The 20,782-nt window shown below is 31.7% G+C and overlaps 1 protein-coding gene across 1 annotated transcript in view; it reads left to right on the top strand.

Annotated features, from left to right (window-relative positions):
• Nucleotides 1–20,782, top strand: part of MGAT4C (MGAT4 family member C) — a 558,476-nt gene that overhangs the window by 259,378 nt on the left and 278,316 nt on the right. The window contains exon 3 of the mRNA XM_033116167.1: nt 16,623–16,684. The gene's annotated coding sequence lies outside the window, so the exon portion shown is untranslated. The remainder of the gene's footprint in view (nt 1–16,622; nt 16,685–20,782) is intronic.

The raw sequence follows: 20,782 nt of genomic DNA, 5'->3' as shown, positions 1-20,782 counted from the left end.
AGACTTCTCATCACTTACAAAGGTACAGTAAGGCTTTGTGCTTAGTTTTACAGTGAAAATTGAATGAACTAATGTGGGAAAATACTGTTAACATTAGAGGTTATATAAATAATTGTTGCCTTCATATTATAATTTTATGATGACAATTGGTTATTAATATTATGTATTTGTGTGTTGTATATGTATTTAATTTCTGTTATAATTCAATTGCCTCTAAAACGCAGTTTCAATTTGTTTAGTAATATAACTATTCCTTCATTTAAATTTGTTGAACTTCTACATACAGCATGCAAATTGATATGTTGGGTGTGATAAAGGAAAATCTCAGAACTAAACAAAGGGAAAAGTTAAAATAAGTAAGTGTAGTTGATGAAAACTATTGTTATTTAATGTAAGTGTTTGAAATACATGGCAAGTGACAGTTTATCCTCTATATTTAATTATATGCAACACTCCTTTGTCTAATTGCTTTGTTTTGGATTGCTACTATATAAGGAAACACCAGATCTAAATATATATGACTTCTCACAGATTTGGGCTATCTGTAGGAAAGCATAAAAGCTTTTAGAGCAGAAATACTTCTTATCCCTTCAGTAGATGGACTGCATAATTCATTTCTTTAGTAATGTCCTAACAAGAAACTGCCATTGTTTTTCATTCGCACCTTGTATGAAATATGTAGCAGTAGAATGAGGTGATTTTAAAGTATTAATTTTGTTGGAGATTAATTGCTTTTTTTCCCTTTTAAGAAGAAGTAGGAGACATATTATAGGATTAAGGTACTCCAGGGTGTGTTTTATTGATCCACTAATACATGATTTGGGTGGTTAAAGCTCTTAGCCTTTAGGTTTGTAGTTCATAATGTACCCAAGGTATGAATAAATGGAATAATAAAATGTACCCTGGAGTGTCTTGATGTCATATTAAAAATAATAAAATACATGAGCTGATATATTCTGAATTCAAATAAAGAAAAAGTTAGCTATGCAAACATTCAGGACTTTGAATTGAATTAAATCGACACTTTGTAAAAGCCTAATAATAAGGTTACTATTCATAGAACTTTATGCTACTTGGTATGTTTTCTTATTTTTTTCTAAAAATCATTTAATAGGCTTTATTTTTTTTTTTTTTTTTTGGGTTAACGTTGAAGGACCTAAAGGCAAATGTTGAATACTTAATGCAGAGGTATTCTACAGGAATATTCTTAACATCTCTGCTTTCCAAAGTATGTTTTCTTCAGGATTTATTACCTTATTTAACATCTAGGTCTTGTTCTCAACTCTATGGTAATTTAGTTTTCTTTAATCCACTTTAAAATGTATGCATACTTTCGATATGACAAGAACTGGGTCAGGAACTGGGCCAAGCATGAGGATTCAAAGATGCAATTTTTCAGGCTAGATGCGAAAATAACATATAAATAATTTCATACAAAGAGAAAAGCACTGTCATTCCGACCCCTCTCTACTTCTGCCTTCAGGATAGAGAGACTTTACAGCGACAACTAAAAAAAAAGAAAAGAAAAGAAAAGATTTGTGAGTAAGGGAAACGCAGCGGGAGGCTTGATGATGGGCATAACCCTCACCTAGTGTGGGGTGTTCTGTGACCTGCTCAGAGTTTTGGACTCCTCCCAGCAGGCAGTAGAAGACTGTCAAACGCTTTTGTTATTGTTTTATTACTGTTGTGGTTGTTATTATTGTTTTTAAGCAAGAGAATCATAAGAGCAAATTTATCTTTTGGAAAGATCTCTCTAACGGCAGTATGGAAGATTGATTGTCCCAGAGTTAGATAATTACCAAAGTTTAAGTGAGAGTTGGTGAGAGACTAGAAACAGTAGGAAGGAAATGAGGATCAGAATTCAAGAGAAATATCTGAGTTTAATCTTCTCCTTTCACAGTGCACACTAGCGGACCGCAAATCTTAGTAATTAATAACATCCAGGATGTTGATGGTGAAGGGCAAGAAGGAAAGGAAGAAGACTTTTGGAATATCTGGTCCTCTTTAGCTGGAGCAATAACTAATACTAGCCCAAGGGGAGTAAGCACCTTTTGCAATTTTATTAATCTTGTAAATCTCAGTGTGTATTTTATTTCCTGCAGGAAATAATTTCTAATTTGGCTGGTCTAAGATCCCAATATATATATATATATATATATATATATATATATATATATATATATTCATATATATATATATGAACTTTGCATAGTTTTGGGAAATCATTTTGATACGCAAATGAAAGTGACTGCTTTCCACCAATAACATAGTGAACTTAGAGAAGGCAGAAATCCTGTCTTATTTATAAGAGCATTTCTAGGACTTAGTACAATGTGTGTCATAGGACATAGGACATAGTCAACACTATTGAAATAAATACACCTAGGGAATTATGCATACATATTGTCTCATAAAGCTTTGGAGAATTAATAGGCAAACAAAGACAAGCAGAAAAACAAAAACTGATTAACAGTAGAGGTACTTTACTGAGTAATGAGAATAGTACAGACATTTTGCCCTCAGTATTCTATGCTGTTCCCACAGTGATCTTTCAACTCTGTAAATCTAGTCAGGTTATTTACTTTGTTAGCACCCATCTATACTTCTCCATCACTTGCCAAAGGAGATTCAACTTCCTTGGTAAAGAAAAAAACTCATTCAAGATCTGGTAATGCTTACATCTGGGAGCTCATTGAAACTCATCACCAGACAAGTTTTCACATGTGTCATATACCAAAATGCTTGCGTTTCCCTTACACATCAGGTTTACTCACTCCTTGATATGTTGCTTTCTCAAGCTGGTAATATCTATCTTTCAAGTCTCAGTGTTGAAAGTGTCATCCCGTTATAAGACTTTGCAGTCACTTCTGTCTGAGTGAAATGTCCTGCCATTTGGTCCCATAATGTACCTGTGTTCCAACATCCAGTACACCATATCATTAACCCCTCACTTTTATTTAAAGTGCACCTCATTCCTAGCTCAGTGAATCTTATGAAATTGGCACTCAATAATCACACTTTTGAATAAACAGAAAACTAAGTTTCTATCAATTTCCTGATTCAACTACTTTCTAATAAAACAACTATTTATGTATCATATATGCCACTCCTGTTTTCCAACAGAGAAATAGGAAATACACAAAAACAGAGTACTAAAAAGATTTGTTAGGACTCAAAAAATAGAAAATAAATAAGCTTTTAAGTAGGATCTAAAACAATACCTATTAGCAATCTTGTTCAGTTGAGATAAAAGACAATAGTACTAAATCTGTTTGCAAAGTGAATTAAATACCATAAAATAATCTAACAGACAATCTATTGAGGATTAAAAGAAGTAGCATTTTAAATTCAACAGCAGATTTGATATTTATTTTTCAAACCGGCAAGAAAAATAAAGCAATGTATTATGTAAGATGGAACTATAGGAATGCATAAAACACTCTATTTTATATTTAGTCAATGTTGTTGTAAAATGATAATACATAACTTGATTTTATATAAGGTGAATTAAGGAACATCAGCTTATAATTATGGAAGAGAGAAGAAAGGGATGACTTGGAACCATGTGTAATTCTTATCCTGACAAAATGATACTCTCCTTCAATATAGACTTCCCACTTTTCTCATAAATACTTGAAAATATTGGATAAACGATAGCAAACTAAATAGTAAATGCATAGTTAGGTGCAAATGAACTAATGAAAGGGAAATCCCCAGGTGCCACAAACAGAGAAGGAACTTGTGGCTAGACCAGTAACATTTTGAGCTGATACAGTTGCAGCTGATAGCCAGGTATAGTAAATCAGATGTACTTCATGAATGAGATAGGATTATAAAGTCCCCAAGGGAATGGAGAAATGGGCTTGTGATTTAGAAGACCTTGTAAGTGTACCACAGGACAGAAGCAAGAAAGTTTAACTCTCCTCAAGGCTTTCTAGGAAAAGCAAAACTTTTGTGAAAACTTGAAACACAAGTACATAGCATATCCTTGGTACAGAGTTCAAATGTGCATTATATATATGATGTGAGAATTTGAAGCCAAGAGATAAACAGCATCAATAGAACAACAAAACAAGTAACGACAATAACTGGTCTTCATTTAGTGAAACCCCTGAAATGCAGGACAGAAGCAAATGCAAAATGAATCTGAAGAGCCACTCCTCAGGTAACCCTCAGGTTCATGTAGCTCCCACAACCCAATGAAGATGCATTATAAACAGGAAGTTCCAAATCAAAAGAGAGAATGAGATTAAAGCATAGACAATAGTTTAGTAGTTACCAGAGGGTAAGGGTGTAGGGGGGTGGTAGATGAGGGCAAACGGGATCAAATATATGGTGATAGAAGAAGAACTGACTGGGTGGTGAACACACAATGTGATATATAGATGATGGATTACAGAATTGTACACCTGAAACCTATGTAACTTCACTAACCACTGTCACCCCAATAAACTTTAATTAAAAAAAAATGAATAAAGGAGATCTACATCTTCTAAAATCGTAAAGTAGTCTGAAAGAGGCAATAAAATAAGAATGCATAAAATCATTAAGGAAATTAAAAAAACACATAATGATAAGGTATTTTGATTGAAGAGAGGGTAACACATGTGAAGAAACAATCAAATAGAACTTTTAGCAATGACTTATATAGCCAATAAAATAAAACCTTAATTCATAGGTTAAATAGCAGATGACATATCTAAATAGAAAGATTGTTTAGATGTATTTAAGATTTTAGAAAATTTAAAAGATTTAGCATGGAGAAAACATGAAAAATATGAAAGAAAGGTTAGAAAACATGAAAAATATAATTATAAGTGCCAATATACAAATAAGGTAATTTCCATTAAGAGATAATATGTGAGAAGAAATATTTAATGGTGTTCCTGCAGAGAATCTCCCAGAATAGGTAAAAGTCATTAATTTTCAGGTTGAAGAATCAAATATTCCCCTGCCCAGAACACAAAAATAATAGAGCCACATATAAACACATGATAAAACTGAAAAACATGCAAAATCACAGAATATCAGAAGAAAAATAACATGCTATTTTAAAAGATGTTAGAATTTTAACAACAGCTGACTTCTCATGTGAAACAGAATCCTTAAGATCCAGTATCTGAAATGCCTAAAGGAAAATTACTATCAGTTTGGAAATCTGTTTTAAGAGGGTGGAAATCTGTTTATATATATATATATATATATATATATATATATATATATATATATATATATATAATTATATTAATTTTGCTCCAAGAGATGCATTAAACCTGATGGTCCAGCTAGGTCATATTTTTGGGGAAACACAGTATATATAATCTCACTCACACACAAAAAAACAGATAAATGCAGAGGGTAATGGGGAAGGGGTGTAGCAGAAAAGGGTTAAGGGTCAAATATATGGTGATGGAAGGAGAACTGACTCTGGGTGGTGACACACAATGCAATATATAGATGAATAATTATAGAAATGTACAATTGAAACCTATACAATTTTACTAACCAATGTCACCCCAATAAATTTCATTAAAAAAAAACACATAAGAATTTCCTCCTGTGTTCTCCATCCCACATGGTCCCGATATCTCGCTTCCTGCATCAGCAGAAGACAGGTTTTCTTTGAGCTTTTGCTGTCTTCTGCTACAGTTTTAGGATTCAGGCTGCTCAATAATCTAGGCCAGAAGAAATGGGAGAAAAATAAATAAAACAGAGACCTCCCTCCAATATAGATAGGTCCTTCTTCTTTGAGGTTTGACTTCCCTCCCATTCTACCTGCTGCTACTTATTTTTTCAGAGTTAGTTTTGTATTCTGCCCAGGGTTTTTAATTTTATTCAGTGGGAGGGATAGAGTGATATGTATTTACTCTATCTTAGACTATTCTAGAAGTCCTACTTTATATTGTAAAAGGATAATTCCTATGACGTATTATTTGGAAACTAGGAGGCAAGCACTGAAAATGGAAGACCATTTAAGAAGCAATTATTATATATTAATCCAGGTGAGAGATGGTGATAGCTCAATGGAGATGACAGGAATGAGTTTGATTCTGGTTATATTTCTCAGGTAAAACCAGTAGGTTTTCCTAACAAATTGATACAGTGTGTGAGAGCAGGTTTTAAAACAATAAGAAATATCACTTTTAACTCTGATGTCTTCTAGCAGACCAGCAAATACAACTGAAAAATCTTGGATTAAAAAACAAAAAGAAAAGATGCTGATGAATGAGGACCAGGTGTGAGCTATGATCCGGTTATGCAATGGAATGCTATGAGGTCATAAAAGGAAATGAAGGTCAAATTTGTAGTGATATGGAAAGATGATATATTGTTGATTTAAAAAATCAACCTGCAGTAAATTATGTATATAGGTTATGATTGTATAAAAGAGAAATAATATATGTAGATCTTTGTATATGTAGGAAGAGAAAAGTGGCTGGAAGATTAAGTATGAGGAGAATTTTTTCATTGTGTATTCTTTTTCCATTATTTGATCCATGTGCATGCATTATCTACTCAAAATTAAATTTTTGAAAACTGTCAAAGTTTTATAGCCTGGAATTTAATCAACAGATATTCATCAAGAACATGTCATGTTTAAGCCATCCATTAGCTCATGAGTAATTGAATAAGACACTGACAGAACTTACTTTTAAAAATTAAATTGTGGGAGAGTTTTTTTTAACTGTCTTATTATAACAAAAGTTTAATAAAACAAAGCTTCATATAACAAATGCTTAAAAAAAGTAATTGGTAGACTAAACACGATTTCAAATCAGTATCAATTAATAAGTGCCCATAGCTGCTTATTCAATAGGTATTATATAATTAAACTGACTTCTTATTTACTTCTAATTTTCTACTTTCAATTTTTCCCATGATTTCTCCATTTTAATTATAACAGTAATAAGGCAAAATAAAAGGAAACTCACAGCTATCCAATTATCCTAAAGCAACTATTTCATATTGTGTTAGGTTCCTTTCATTTCTTGGCTATATAAATGAATAATTTCACTTTTTACTATTATGATCTTGACATCATTTTTCTACATTATATCAAATGGAGGTCCCATGTAGCTATTGTTATTACAATCTTAAGGATTAAGTTGGTGTACAATAATATCATCTTAGTCAGACAGATTGTTTAAAACATTTGTCATTAAAATTAATGTTAAAATGAACATCTCAATGCATAAAGCTGCACTTTCTTTTGATTTATTTCCTCAGAATTAATTACCAGAAATAAAATTATTGAGTGAAAACAGATGAGAATTTGTAGTCTTTGGTGATTCTTCATAAACTGCTTTTCAAAATCATCTTGCTGGCAATAATTGTTAGGATAATAAGATTATGTGTGATTTCATTTTAATTTTTTAATTTTTATTTGTTTTGTTACAAATGAGAAATGTATCCAACAATCTCTGTGCTACTTTGATTCTACTTGAGGTAACATTTTATTATTCTTGATTATTCTGCACATCATGTCTGCCTCACAGGATTATTTAATCAAATACCATATCTACTGTATTTAGATCTGTTAGAAACTGAAAAATATGAAGAATGCAGGCATTGTTAAATATCATGGTTAAACTAAATATTTTATATGACATTCACAAGAGAAAAAAAAAAAGAATGTGAGGTGAATTTGGCCGTTGTTTAGTATTAAACAACTTCCAGTATTGAGAGGACCGCTCTCTACTTGCAGACCAGAGATATGCTTGGGCATGAATACATTTTACTTGAAATACATGTAATTTACTACTGTGATATAATCTCCTTATGATACAATACCCCAAGGTGTCAATGTCCCAGAAAGTGAGGGGAAAAAAAGATTAATAAAAAAATTTTTTTTTAAGAAACAAAGTCTGAATACTTTCCAGATTTGGTAAAGGACATATATTTATACATTTAAGAAATGCAGAGAACGACAAACAGAACAAACACAAAAAAACCCACATCTTAATGCAACTGCCGAAAACTAAGGATAAAAATAAATGTGAAAAAGGTTTTAAAAATCACCTTGGTTGGATGTGTATATTACATTCAACCATATATATCAAGTTGGTTACCCAAAGACAACCAAAATTTTTTCACCACAAGCATCCAGGCTTTTATTTGTTTGTGAAATTAGAGTCAGAACTTAGAGAAACAACTCCACAAAATAAAATCATAATATTGGAAGAGTTTGACAGAAAACTCTTGGCCCCAAAATGCTTCTTTGTATATATATAATACTGATATATATAAAACTTTTGTTTTATATATATATATTATATGTACAATATATATACTATATATATATTACAATTACTATATATATATATACAATTACAATATATATACATATTATACTATATAATATATATTACATATATTATATAAAATATAAGAATATTTTATTAAAATAAAATATAGTATTAAAATAAAACATCATTTTAATATACTATAAGACCTGGTCTTATATAACATAATATCAGACCCGGTCTTATACAAGACCGGATCTTATATTAATTTTTGCTCCAAAGGACACATTAGAGCTGATGGTCCAGCTAGGTCTTATTTTCAGGGCAACACTGTATATGTTTATGTATGTGTGTGTGTATATATATATATATATATATATATATATATATATATATATGTAGTCTTTTTTGACATATGTGTGTGTGTGTGTGTGTGTGTGTGTATATATATATATATGAAAACAAAAATATTTTAAAAACAAAAGACCTTGTAAGGTCTTGATATGTATGTGTGTATAAATATATATATATATATATATATATATATATATGTGTGTAAGTGTACACGCACACATACATATCAAGACCTTACAAGGTATGTGTATATATACATATACACACACATACATATATATACATATATATCAAAACAAAACTATTTTAAAAACAAGAGACCTTGTAAGGATAAATGGAAATGGTCTTCAGTGGAGCCATAATGAATATGGGAATAAATAACAACAACAATAATATATAAATAAACAAAATAATCAAAGACTCCCTAAAAAAAGATATTTTGTCAATTTATATTCTCACCAGTAAGTTTCACCATTACCTTATGAAGATTAAATATCAAATATTTCAATCCATTTCAAAAATGTGTTCAAAATTGATATTTGATTTACCAGGAGTAGAAAGGAATCAGATGTACAAAGTCTGAAACCCAGCCTCAAATTATTGGAGGCCTTATTGGATTAAGGTGATATGCCCTACCTTAAATTCCCACCAAAAGGTAAGGCTAATCTTCTCTTCAGGAAGATAAAATCATGTAGTCTTTCCAGTTTTCCATATATAATATCTAGCAATTATGTGTGAAAATATACCCTAGTTCTCCGTGTTTCAATTTTTCATAAGACTTTGAGGGAATGGTGACCACGTATGTGTAAAACAAATGGAAATAAAAGCAAATAACAATAAATTCAGTCTCAAGGGATTGCTATTGGATGCTAACCAAATAATTCTAAATAATACTTTATTTTAGTCAGTACTATGGTTTCATCTTTTTAAAATGAGTAATATAATAGTAAAAATTATTTAGTATAAAAATTGAAAGAATTGATCTTACTTGTTCAAAAAATGTTAATAGAGTCTAATTTTAATTTTTTAAATTTGAAGAGCAACAGTCATGCCAAGATTTTTTAAAGTTGTCAGACACCAAAAGTGAAAAATGGTAACAACTCATCTAAATAGACATTATTGTAATGTCTGTGAATCCCAAGAATGACTGGAAGATCCAAATGTTTTCCAGGAGAAAATAATAATAATAATAACAGTGGCCATCTAAATAGAATTAACCTCGTACAGATAGCTACAACACTAAATATATACATTGATACAACAACTTCAAAACTCTGAAATTCCATATGCAGACAAGCTATTATTCAAGTGCCTGAGCCACACAAGTATAATTTTAAGTAACAACAATAACACATAAAATTAACTTCCAAATAAACCATTTTCTTGGGAAATTAGTTAAATATGTAACCCAGCAAAACTAGGGTAAGATCCAAGGAAGAGAAATTCATAGCTACAAGAAATGATGGAGCTTTCTAAGATTAAGGTAAAAAAAAAAAAAATCAAGCTATATAGCAGATCTAGAAAACAATTAGTTTAAATTAAATAAGGGCAACAGTAGTTTCAATGGTTACTATCTTTTAAAAAAAGAAGGAACTACATTTAAAACAATGGAAACAATGAGTAAGCAGTGAATGCTATCATTAACATAATGAGAAAAGCACTTGGATTCTCTCTCAAGAAGCAAGGCAACTAAACAGTACATTTATTGCTGAAATCTGAGGTAAATTAAAATGTGGAATAATTTTTAACTTCTGAAGTATAAATGAAACAATTTATTTCATCTAAATAGTAGGATTTTTTTTTTTAATTGGTGCATGGGTTGTGAAACTAAACTGAATGTAAATAAACAATTTGCACACATGATTATTATCTACAATTAATCATTTATATATGTGTGTGTATTTGCATAATAACGTAAATTTGTATGTGTATTTTCATAATAATGCAAATGTTTCATAATAACACACTTATAATAAATCTAAAGAAAAATGATAAATACACAGAAATACAAAGTATTGTAAGAGACCTCTATGAACAAATTTATGCCAACAAATTGGATAACCTAGCAGAAATGGATATATTTCTAGAAACATGCAACATAACAAGACCAAATCAGGAAGAAACAGAAAATTTGAACAAAACAATAACAAGTATGGAGATTAAATCAATAATTAAAAACCTCCCAAAATATAAAAGTCCAGGACCAGACGGCTTCATTGGTGAATTTTACCAAACATTTAAAGAAAAATTGAGAGTAATCCTTCTCAGGTTCTTCCTAAAATTGACGAGGAGGGAAACTTCCAAACTAATTTCACAAGGCCAGGATCATCCTCATAACTAAGCCAGGTAAGAACACTACAAGAAAAGAAAACTATAGGACAGTATTCCCTCATAAACATAGATGCAAAAATCCTTAACAAAATACTAGCAAACTTACTCTGCCATCTTGATAGTGAAGAAAAATTAGCAAAGAATATGTTACGTGTGTTACATGCCATTGAGTTGGCTCCAACTCCTGGCGACCCTATGAATGAGTGACATCCACATTGTCCTGTTCTCACAGCCCTGATCAGCTCCTGTAGACTAAGCCTATGCCTTCCTTAATGGAGTCAGTCCATCTCATATTTGGTCTTTCTTTTTTCCTGCTGCTTTCTATTTTTTCTACCATTATTGTCTTTTCCAAAGAACCCTGCCTTTTCATGATGTGCCCAAAGTAGGACAACTTCAGTTTTGTCATTTTGGCCTCCATCAATGTTTCAGGCTTAGTTTGCCATAGAAGTCAATTGTTTTTCTTTCTGGGTGTCCACGATATCCATAGAGCTCTCCTCCAACAATTTTTTAAATGAATCTTTTTTTTTTTCCTCTCAGCCTTCTTCATTGTCCAGCTTTTGAACCTTACATAATAAATGGAAATATAAGGATGTGGGTGACTTTAGCCTTGGTCTTTAATGACATATCTTTACCCTTAAAAGAATAAATATTTTCCCTAACAAAATGTGCCATATATATACATATATGTAATATATATATATATATATATATATATATATATATATATATATATATTTAAAGGATGTTCTAAAGTGGAGAATAAACTGGTAAAAGAAACACATGAGATAGATATGATAATGTAAGATTTGGGTGAAAATTATGTCAGCAAAAGAAACAGTGGAAGACTGGTGCATTTGAGAAAAACAAAATTATTGTGGCAGGAGAATCTGGATATTGGCATGTGCTGTATATGTAAATTTGGTGTGTGCATGCGTGTGTGTGTGTGTGTGTATGTACACTATAAGAAAGGATATAATCAGAGAGGCTGTAGTAAAGAGTTTGAATATTAGAATTTCATTTAAGTAAAATGGAAATTCATCAGAAAGTTGACTATGTTTGTTTTTCAAGGAGGCAAGCATCCTGTTCATTCTTTATAATCTACCTGAAATATCCTTTCCTTTTTGAAACTAATCTACTTTATCCTCTTTGTGCTTTCAATTTTTGAAATAGTTTATTCTCCTATTGCCCCAAAGTTCTTTGTTTGATTCTTTAATATCCTCTTAGATTATAGTAACCCACTCTCAGCTTCAGATACTCCAAAAACACTTCTATTACAGTAGTACCCTCTTATTCAGGGGGATATATGCCAAGACCCCCAGGGGATTCCTGAAACTAGATAGTACTAAACCATATATATATATATATATATATATATATATATATATATATATATATATATAACCACGTGTGTGTGTATATATATGTATATATATACATGTATATGTGTGTGTGTATATATATGTGTGTGTGTATGTATATATATAATATATACATATATATAATGTTTTATCCTATACATACAAACCTATGATAAAGTTTACTTTGTAAATTAGGCACAGTAAAAGATTCGCAACAGTAACTAAATGAAATAGGACAATTATAATAATATACTGTAATATAAGTTATGTGAATGTAGTCTCTCATACAATACCTTATTGTACTATACTCACTTTTCCCCATAAAGGAAGCACTTTACAGCTTCTCTTTGGCATATCCCAGTTGCCAGCATCATTAATCTTGCACTTTGGGGCCATTATTAAGTAAAATAAGGATTACCTGAACACAAGTACTGAGATACCATGACAGTCAATCTGATAACTGAGATGGCTACTAAGTGACTAACAGGTGGAGAGCATATACAGCATGGAAATACTGGACAAAAGGTTAATTCACATCCTAGGTGGGATGAAGTGGGTCGGTGCGTGATTTCTTCATGCTCCTCAGACAGCAGGCAATTTGAAACTTATGGATTGTTTATGTGGAATTTTCCATGTAATATTTTTGGATCATGGTTGACCATGGGTAACTAAAACCACAGAACATGAAACCATAGAAAAGGGAGGACTACTGTATGGCACTTTTCACATAGGGTTAAGAATACAGGATCTGGATTCAAACTGTCTGGTTGGAATCTATGCTTTTCAACATGCTGTGTGAATTGGGAAAATTATTTATCTTCTATGTGCTCCAATTTTCTCACGTGTAAGATAGGAATAACAATATCCATATGGTTGTTGTTAGGACTAAATTAGTTAATACATGTAATGAGCATAAGGCAGTGTCTGACAAATAAATATGCTAACATAAATATTAGCTCTATCTCTCATGATTACTGTCATATTGTATATTGGAGATGACATCCAGTCAATTGATTTGCTTGATGAAACAAAACTCTTCACATAAAACATACTGGTTGATGCCCACAAAGACATCTACTACATAGTTTATCATCCAGACGAGGATACATTTATGAGTGAAAGTCTGTGCTATTAATAATTACAATCAGACACAGGGATTTGTTTACCATTCTGTTATAAATGCATCACTTCTGCACAGATCGACTTTTAATTAATATACTTGCAGATATGGTCTGACAACTAGGTTCGCAAACTTGTTGCAGTGATGTTGCTAGCCTTTTTTGATATCAGAGGGATTATTCATTTTGAATTTGTAGCAACTGGACAAACAGTTAACCAAGTTTATAATTTGGAAATGCTGAAAAGGCTGCATGAAAAAGTTAGATGACCTGGACTTTTCACCAAAAATTTATGGCTCTTGCATCACAACAATTCACCAGCTCACACCACACTGTCTGAGAAGGAGTTTTTAGCCACTCAACAAATAACTATATTGGAACACCCTCCCAACTCACCTGATCTGGTCCCCAATGACTTCTTTCTTTACCCGAAGATAAAGGGAATATTGAAAGGAAGATATTTTGATGGCATTCAGGACATCAAGGGTAATATGATGACAGCTCTGATGGCCATTCCAAAAAGAGAGTTCCAAAATTGCTTTGAAGGGTGGACTAGACACTGAAATCAGTGCACAGCTTCCCAAGGGAAGTACTTCAAAAGTAACCGTAGTGATTCAGCAATGACGTATGTAGAACTCTTTCTAGGATGAGTTCGTGAACTCAATTGTCAGACCTTGTATTTACAGACCTTGTCAGACATTGAGTTTTCACTAGTACTACCAGTTCTGAGGCTTGATTTACAGTATTCACTACTTAACTTTCAAAATATTCGTACTGTAATCAGAATGCTATTCCAAAAATGTAAAGTTGATAATATTTCTCCATTTTAAAACTGCTTCAGCAGTTTCTCTTTCCTTCATACTCTTCACCATGACTCTCATGGTTGGGTATAGAATATGTACTTCATCAATATTATCACAGATCACTCTCTATCATCATCATCATCCATCACTTTCTGTGGACCAAGACTTACGCTGAATATTTTATGTAGAATTTTCTTTTTAAAACTCATGAAACCTCACTAGGTGTGGTTATTATCCCCATTTGTGCAATGGAGAAACTGAGGTTAAGAGAGGTTAGACTACTTGCCTAATACCACAGCAATATGTGAGAGACAGAGTGGGATTTCAAAGCCTGATAGTCTGATACCAGAGCTTTTGGCATTGAACCTTTTGTTATCCCTTCCATTATAAATGTGTTGATTAAAAGAAAAATGAAACACCACATGACTGAAGAATTGCTTTGTTTCCTATCTCCCTCCGGTTATATCTCAGCCTCATTTCCTGCCACTCACCTACATTATTGTTTAGAATCCAGCTATTCTGATCTGACGTTTCTTTGCACTGAAATGCTTATTTTACCCTGTATGTTCACACATGTTGGACACTTTTCCTGGAACATTTTTCCTGTTCCAATTTACTGGGATGATACCTCATCATCAGTGAAATGATTGATTCAATGACACTTATTCTATTATACTTTCCATTACCTAGGCTACTTTTCGTAGGTACCTCATTCTGTTCTTGCAGTCATGGTATCGATCACATTTTCTTTTAAATGTCAGTCATACATGTCTCAGTCTCCTACTAGATTGTACATACTATGGAGGCAACTACAGTGTTTACCTTCTCTACCACTGAATTACTAGTGTGCCAATGCATAGTAGACACTTGAGAGTGTGAAAAGAAAAAAATGCACCAGATGGAGTTAAACACGCAAGGGAAAATTTTATTCAAGACTATTGCAAAGAGGTGGGGGAGCTGGGGATATTGAACTTAATTCTGTTGAAATACAAGGTGGGACATTTTTTAAGAGCTGAGTTAAGTGTAAAAATCCTAGAGGATGTTAGGTGAGAGGTTGGTTGGTCAATGTGGTTAGGTGATCTGTATTTGTGAACAGTGCTTATTAAAGTTAGGCTCCTACCCTGACATAAAGATTAAAAAATAGAGGCACTATCTTTCTTGATGATTACATCACAAAGGGATGGCTCCCAAATCCTGAAGAAAGACACTCCTGGGTTGTACAACTGACAGGGAGTTGGGAGAAGATTTACATCGCAAAGGGGAAGAAAAATAATTTACAATTCCAAGGTGAAAGTAACTGATCCCAGAATCAGGAAGAAATATGTCAAAAATTTAGTCAAGCTGAAGGGAATTGTAAGACCATCTTCGTCAATATTTGTTTGTTGAATTAATGAATAATTAATCAGAAAATTTGAACACTTCTTTCATTATACAGTAAAAAACTCTTGACATATAGTAATTAAGAACTACTATCTGGCTTTGTATTTATATAATTTAATGTATTGAGTAATACACACATGACATTTTGCTTTTTACATATTCAAATTAATTGTTCTAATTATATTTTCACATTTTTCTAATGCACAAAAAAGTAAAATAACATTATTATAATATGGTGCTTCACAAGTAAAGTTTAATGTGATAATCGAATGTTTTAGGTCTCCATTTACTGAAGCGTCTAAGAAATTACTGATGATGTTAAAGTGCATTATATATAAATAACTCAATATAAATACAGTAGCTAGAGAAAGCAGGAAGAATAATTGTGCTGCCTGCTAACTGAAGGTCCTGCATATTTTAAGTGATGTTTATTGTTGCTAAAATTATTGTGGCTGTAAAGGACATATATCCAATCTAATTACACTTGTGTTATTTCAAAGAAAGTAAATATAGTAGCTATATTTATATTCCCCAAAGTGTCGTTGGGTTTGGTATTGGTAATGTGTTCAAAGTATTTTTGTTTACATTTTTTACACATTTACAATCCTATGAATAACCTCGTATATATAGCACAGCCATTAATTTAGCTAAATCTATCATAATGTGCATTCTCTAAATTATGGTGTGTATTTTTCCTTTGTTTGTTTGTTTCTTCCCAGTATCACCCTTGCCTCTCCCAATTCTAGATGCCCAACCATTGTGCATGTTCATGGCAGTTATTCCCAGACCTGAATTTCATTAACTGACTATAGCCATACTTGAGTTCCTATAGTAATGAGTTCATTGGGCATTTTGCAGATTGGGAGGAAGAGGGTAGAGGAAATGCTTTCTACATTTGAAAGGACCAAATTTACAAATCAGTACACTTTAATGCAATTTTTTTCCTCCTTGACTAAGTGGTGATTTATTTTCATGCATGCTAAATACCAATGTCACACGGGAAACTAAGATTTTTGTCATTTTGCTTTAATATAGACTCACCCAGAAAGCACAGCCCTGTTTTTTGCATGAGAAGGACTACCAACAGAACCTAAAACGTGAGTCATTTTGATTTGTTCTATTGAATTCTACTATGCTAAGTAATCGACTTAGTGATATGACCTGACCTTTATTAAGATATATAATGAAAGACTTGATTAAGTGTAAGTGTAGACGGTAAGAAACACTGGAAGTGAGAATTGATGTGTCTGTTTTATTGTACAGTTTAAAAGAATTCTAGTAATTGATAGGTACTTACATTTGTGCTATTCATTGATATTCAGTTTAAAACATAGTTTTAAATAATTTTGGTATTCCGATTTATTTATGGTTGGTAAGTAAATAAGATTCCTTACAAGTAAACACTTGCTGTGTTATTTTGTACATAATTCAGTTTTTTTGGTCTTTTGTATTACCAATATCTCTCAATGTTTAGAGCATATATTTACCATCTCAGTTTTTCTCTATTTTGTTTTTTGTTTTTCAAATAAGATGAGTAATCGGTTAATTGTTGGCATCTCTTGTCCCTGTTTGGCGTCTGATAAACTGTCCTTCATAACCTGATGTTTTGTTCTGAACTTTGTCATGGCTACAACTCTAGGGTATCAGAACTGTCAAAAATAAATATAAGAGAGAAAGAGGCACAGAGCTTATGAAAGTTAGAGAAGACATAAGGCTTGGTATCGACTGCTAAATTTTCCACTGGCAGATAGTTCGCACTTTATCCTATTTGCTGTCATAGTACCTGAAATAATAAGGGGATCCCCCCCCCCCACTAATGGAGGATTCTTTGTGAGAATCTGCCAAGGCGACATACCATGTGGCTTTATCTTTGAAAGTGAGGGTGAAACAAGCTTGCCTAGCTGCAGATAAGCGACTTAGAAGGAATTCTATTCAGATGTACCTGTCACTAATTTATCTGGAGGTTTTGTGATTCATACATACTGTTCTGTGTGCAATGAAGCATTAAATTGGTTTCCTCTGGGAGCAGGTCACATTCAAGGGTCTTCAGATCTATGCTGTAGGATGGTGCATGCTCTTGCTACTGAATTTCTATTAGAAGACTGGTAACTGGAACATATGTTAGGTGATCTCTTGGAACATTTCAACAGCAAAGAGACTGACAAAAGTTTAACTGTCTATCAATATACAAGAGTTTGTAACAAAAAAATAATAATCAATACTTCTGCAGTTGGCAAATCATTTATTTTGACAATTAAGTAATTATAGATATGTTTCCCAATAATGGCCTAGCTCTTGATTAATGCATTTTATGTTTTCTTATTTATTTAAGCAAGAAGATGTATACTTAACTGCTCCAATTTATAACTTAATGAAAAAATGCACAACTGATTTAAAACAGGTCTCACCAAAGGAAAAGCTTTAGAAAAATAAAGACTTTCCCCATTGTAATAAGTTTTCCACTGTGGAAATTGCACTTTATTAATCTATATAATTTAAAAGAAAAGGGCATACTTGGAAAATGCGACAGATACTGGTTCAAATTTGAAAGGACTATAAAAGAAAGAGATGCTTATTTTTGTGTGTTAAAATTATGCTGAGATACTTCAGAACAGATTCATTTTTTTTTTGGATGTGGGATATTTAGCAAATGCAAAAAAACCTTCTTCGTTTTATTATTTTCATGATGGGATATGTAAAACTAAAACCTAATCTTCCCTTGAGTTTTAAGTGTGTTCCATTTTGTGTAAAATGAAGCGAATAAATGACAAAGAGGTAGTTAAATAAGAACAATCAGCGAAATCTTGGTAAAGTTTGTTTGTTTGTTTGTTTGTTTTTTTAGCATGTATGACAGCAGTCTAACTATGAGTAAATCAGCACTATAAATATAAATATAAGTATATTTAATAATACTATTTTATAGTTTCACAATGTTCTGGTGAGCACTTCTCTAAAAAAGAAAGAAAGGAAGGAAGAAGGAAGGAAGGAAGGAAGGAAGGAAGGAAGGAAGGAAGGAAGGAAGGAAGGAAGGAAGGAAGGAAGGAAAGAAGGAAGGAAGGAAGAGAACCTGTTCATGAAACTAAGAACAAAAAATACTATTACACCAAATGCAAAGTATACATGATTAGGCATATTTCTGCCCTTTTCTCTCCATTCTATTTTTTTCATAAAGAATGAAAAATATCTGAACTTTGAATTTTCCATGTTTATAAAAACCTATTAAGTAACTCACTATGAGGTATTCTCTCTCTCTCTCTCTCTCTCTCTCTCTCTCTCTCTCTCTCTCTTTCTCTCGTTTTTTTTCTTTTAGGAAAACATTTAAAAGACTAAATTCATATTATCTTTAGAGTTATTGAAACAAAAGACAGTTTGTTACAGACATTTAAAGAATTTAACAAGTATTTTGCTGTTTGAGATATAATGATATTATTAAACAGTTCTCTATAATATGAATTTTCCTCTGTTCTTTACATGAGTAACTCCCCACCTTTCAGAATCTGCTTAAAAACCTTAAATGTTACCTCTTCAAAAAGTCTTTTCTAACCATCCAATCTAATAATTACCTCTTACAGATTTCTTGGACCTCATAGCATTTACCATAATGTTTAAGCCATATATATATATATATATATATATATATATATATATATATATACATATATATGCCATATATGTGTATATATATATGTGTATATATACATGTATATATGTGTATATATATGTATATATATATATATATGACAGAGAGAGACAGAGAGAGACAGAGAGAGAATTAACATGTCTATTTATGTGTTTCTTCTACAAAACTTAAGTATAATATCCAGTGCTTAGCGTAGTACCTGAAATATAATGAATAGTCAATAAATTTGTTGAGTGAATGAAATTAGATAATGAGAACCAAATAATTCCATAAATAAGAACATAAGAAGTATAATGTATATGTTGATTGCATAGTACCAAAAATTATATAATCACTAATTTATTTAGCAAAATAATTGCAAGTACACATTGTATACAAATAGAGAAGTCAGCAAGCTTCACACTTCAGTAGTTTCTTCCTTACACAACTGAAGTCTACCAAAACTTGTTAGATATTAAGTGCCATGGAATACATAAATTAGTATTACCTAAAAGTAATTAGGATTTTTTCTGTGGATATTTTCTAACTAGTTTAAAGAAAAACAAAAATGTCTATGATTACTAAGAAAACATCCATTTATTTTAGAAGCATTTATTGAGAGTTGACTATGTGTGAAACTGCAATAACCTATAGAGGATTTACAGTTGTAAATTGTTTTAACTCTCACCCGATGAAATCAATATATAATAAGGAAATTCAAAATACATTTTGAAAAATACAGTGAAGCTTTAACTATAAAGCAGAAGTCAAAAATATTACTAATTTTTAGCAAAAATGGAGTGCATTTCCATATATAGGGTAGAGCAACAGAACATTGCCGAGAGTCATTGACACTAAGCTTTGAAGAAAGCTGAAGGAATTCTTGGCACAGGGAATGGCACAGGGAAAGGCATGAAGAAGTTGTTTAAGCAAGAATCAGTGGTTTTGCTTCACAGGTGTATCAACATATGTAGGAGGACATACTGTGTTTGGCGCCTACTATGGATGGAAATTATACTTGAAAGTAGATTAGGACAAAATTGTGGAAGATTTAATATTAGTTAAGAAATTGGGATTCTGTTGGAATGTAGCCTTGTCCCCTGAATATGTCCAATCTCTTCTTGTTTCAAAAGCATAGAAAATAACAATGTCATTATTTTGAATAATAGTCAAGAAAAAATCTGGCACTGGGGACTATAGGATTTTCCTTATGTATGTGCCATATATATATATATATATATATATATATATATATATATATATATGCCATAGATATAGCACATATATATATATATGTATATGGCACATACAAATGGCATATATACATATGGCATATATATATACATATATTTACATATGTGTGTGTGTGTGTGTGTATATCCACATACGTTTGTGTGTGTGTATTGATGTATATATATATCACTTAACCTGGCTTTACTTTACAAAGCAGATTAGAGGAGGAATCAGTGTGAATTTTTATAGAACTATTAATGACTTTGAGACTCTATCCATCATTTATTCAGCTGTAAAAAAATGATCATAATTCATAACAGTTAAAATATATCTCTTTGTGTTT

This window comes from Rhinolophus ferrumequinum, chromosome 10 (assembly GCF_004115265.2).
Source record: "Rhinolophus ferrumequinum isolate MPI-CBG mRhiFer1 chromosome 10, mRhiFer1_v1.p, whole genome shotgun sequence".
NCBI lineage: Eukaryota > Metazoa > Chordata > Mammalia > Chiroptera > Rhinolophidae > Rhinolophus > Rhinolophus ferrumequinum.
The sequence above is the reverse complement of the archived record's forward strand: the minus strand, read 5'-3'. Positions and strand labels throughout refer to the sequence as shown.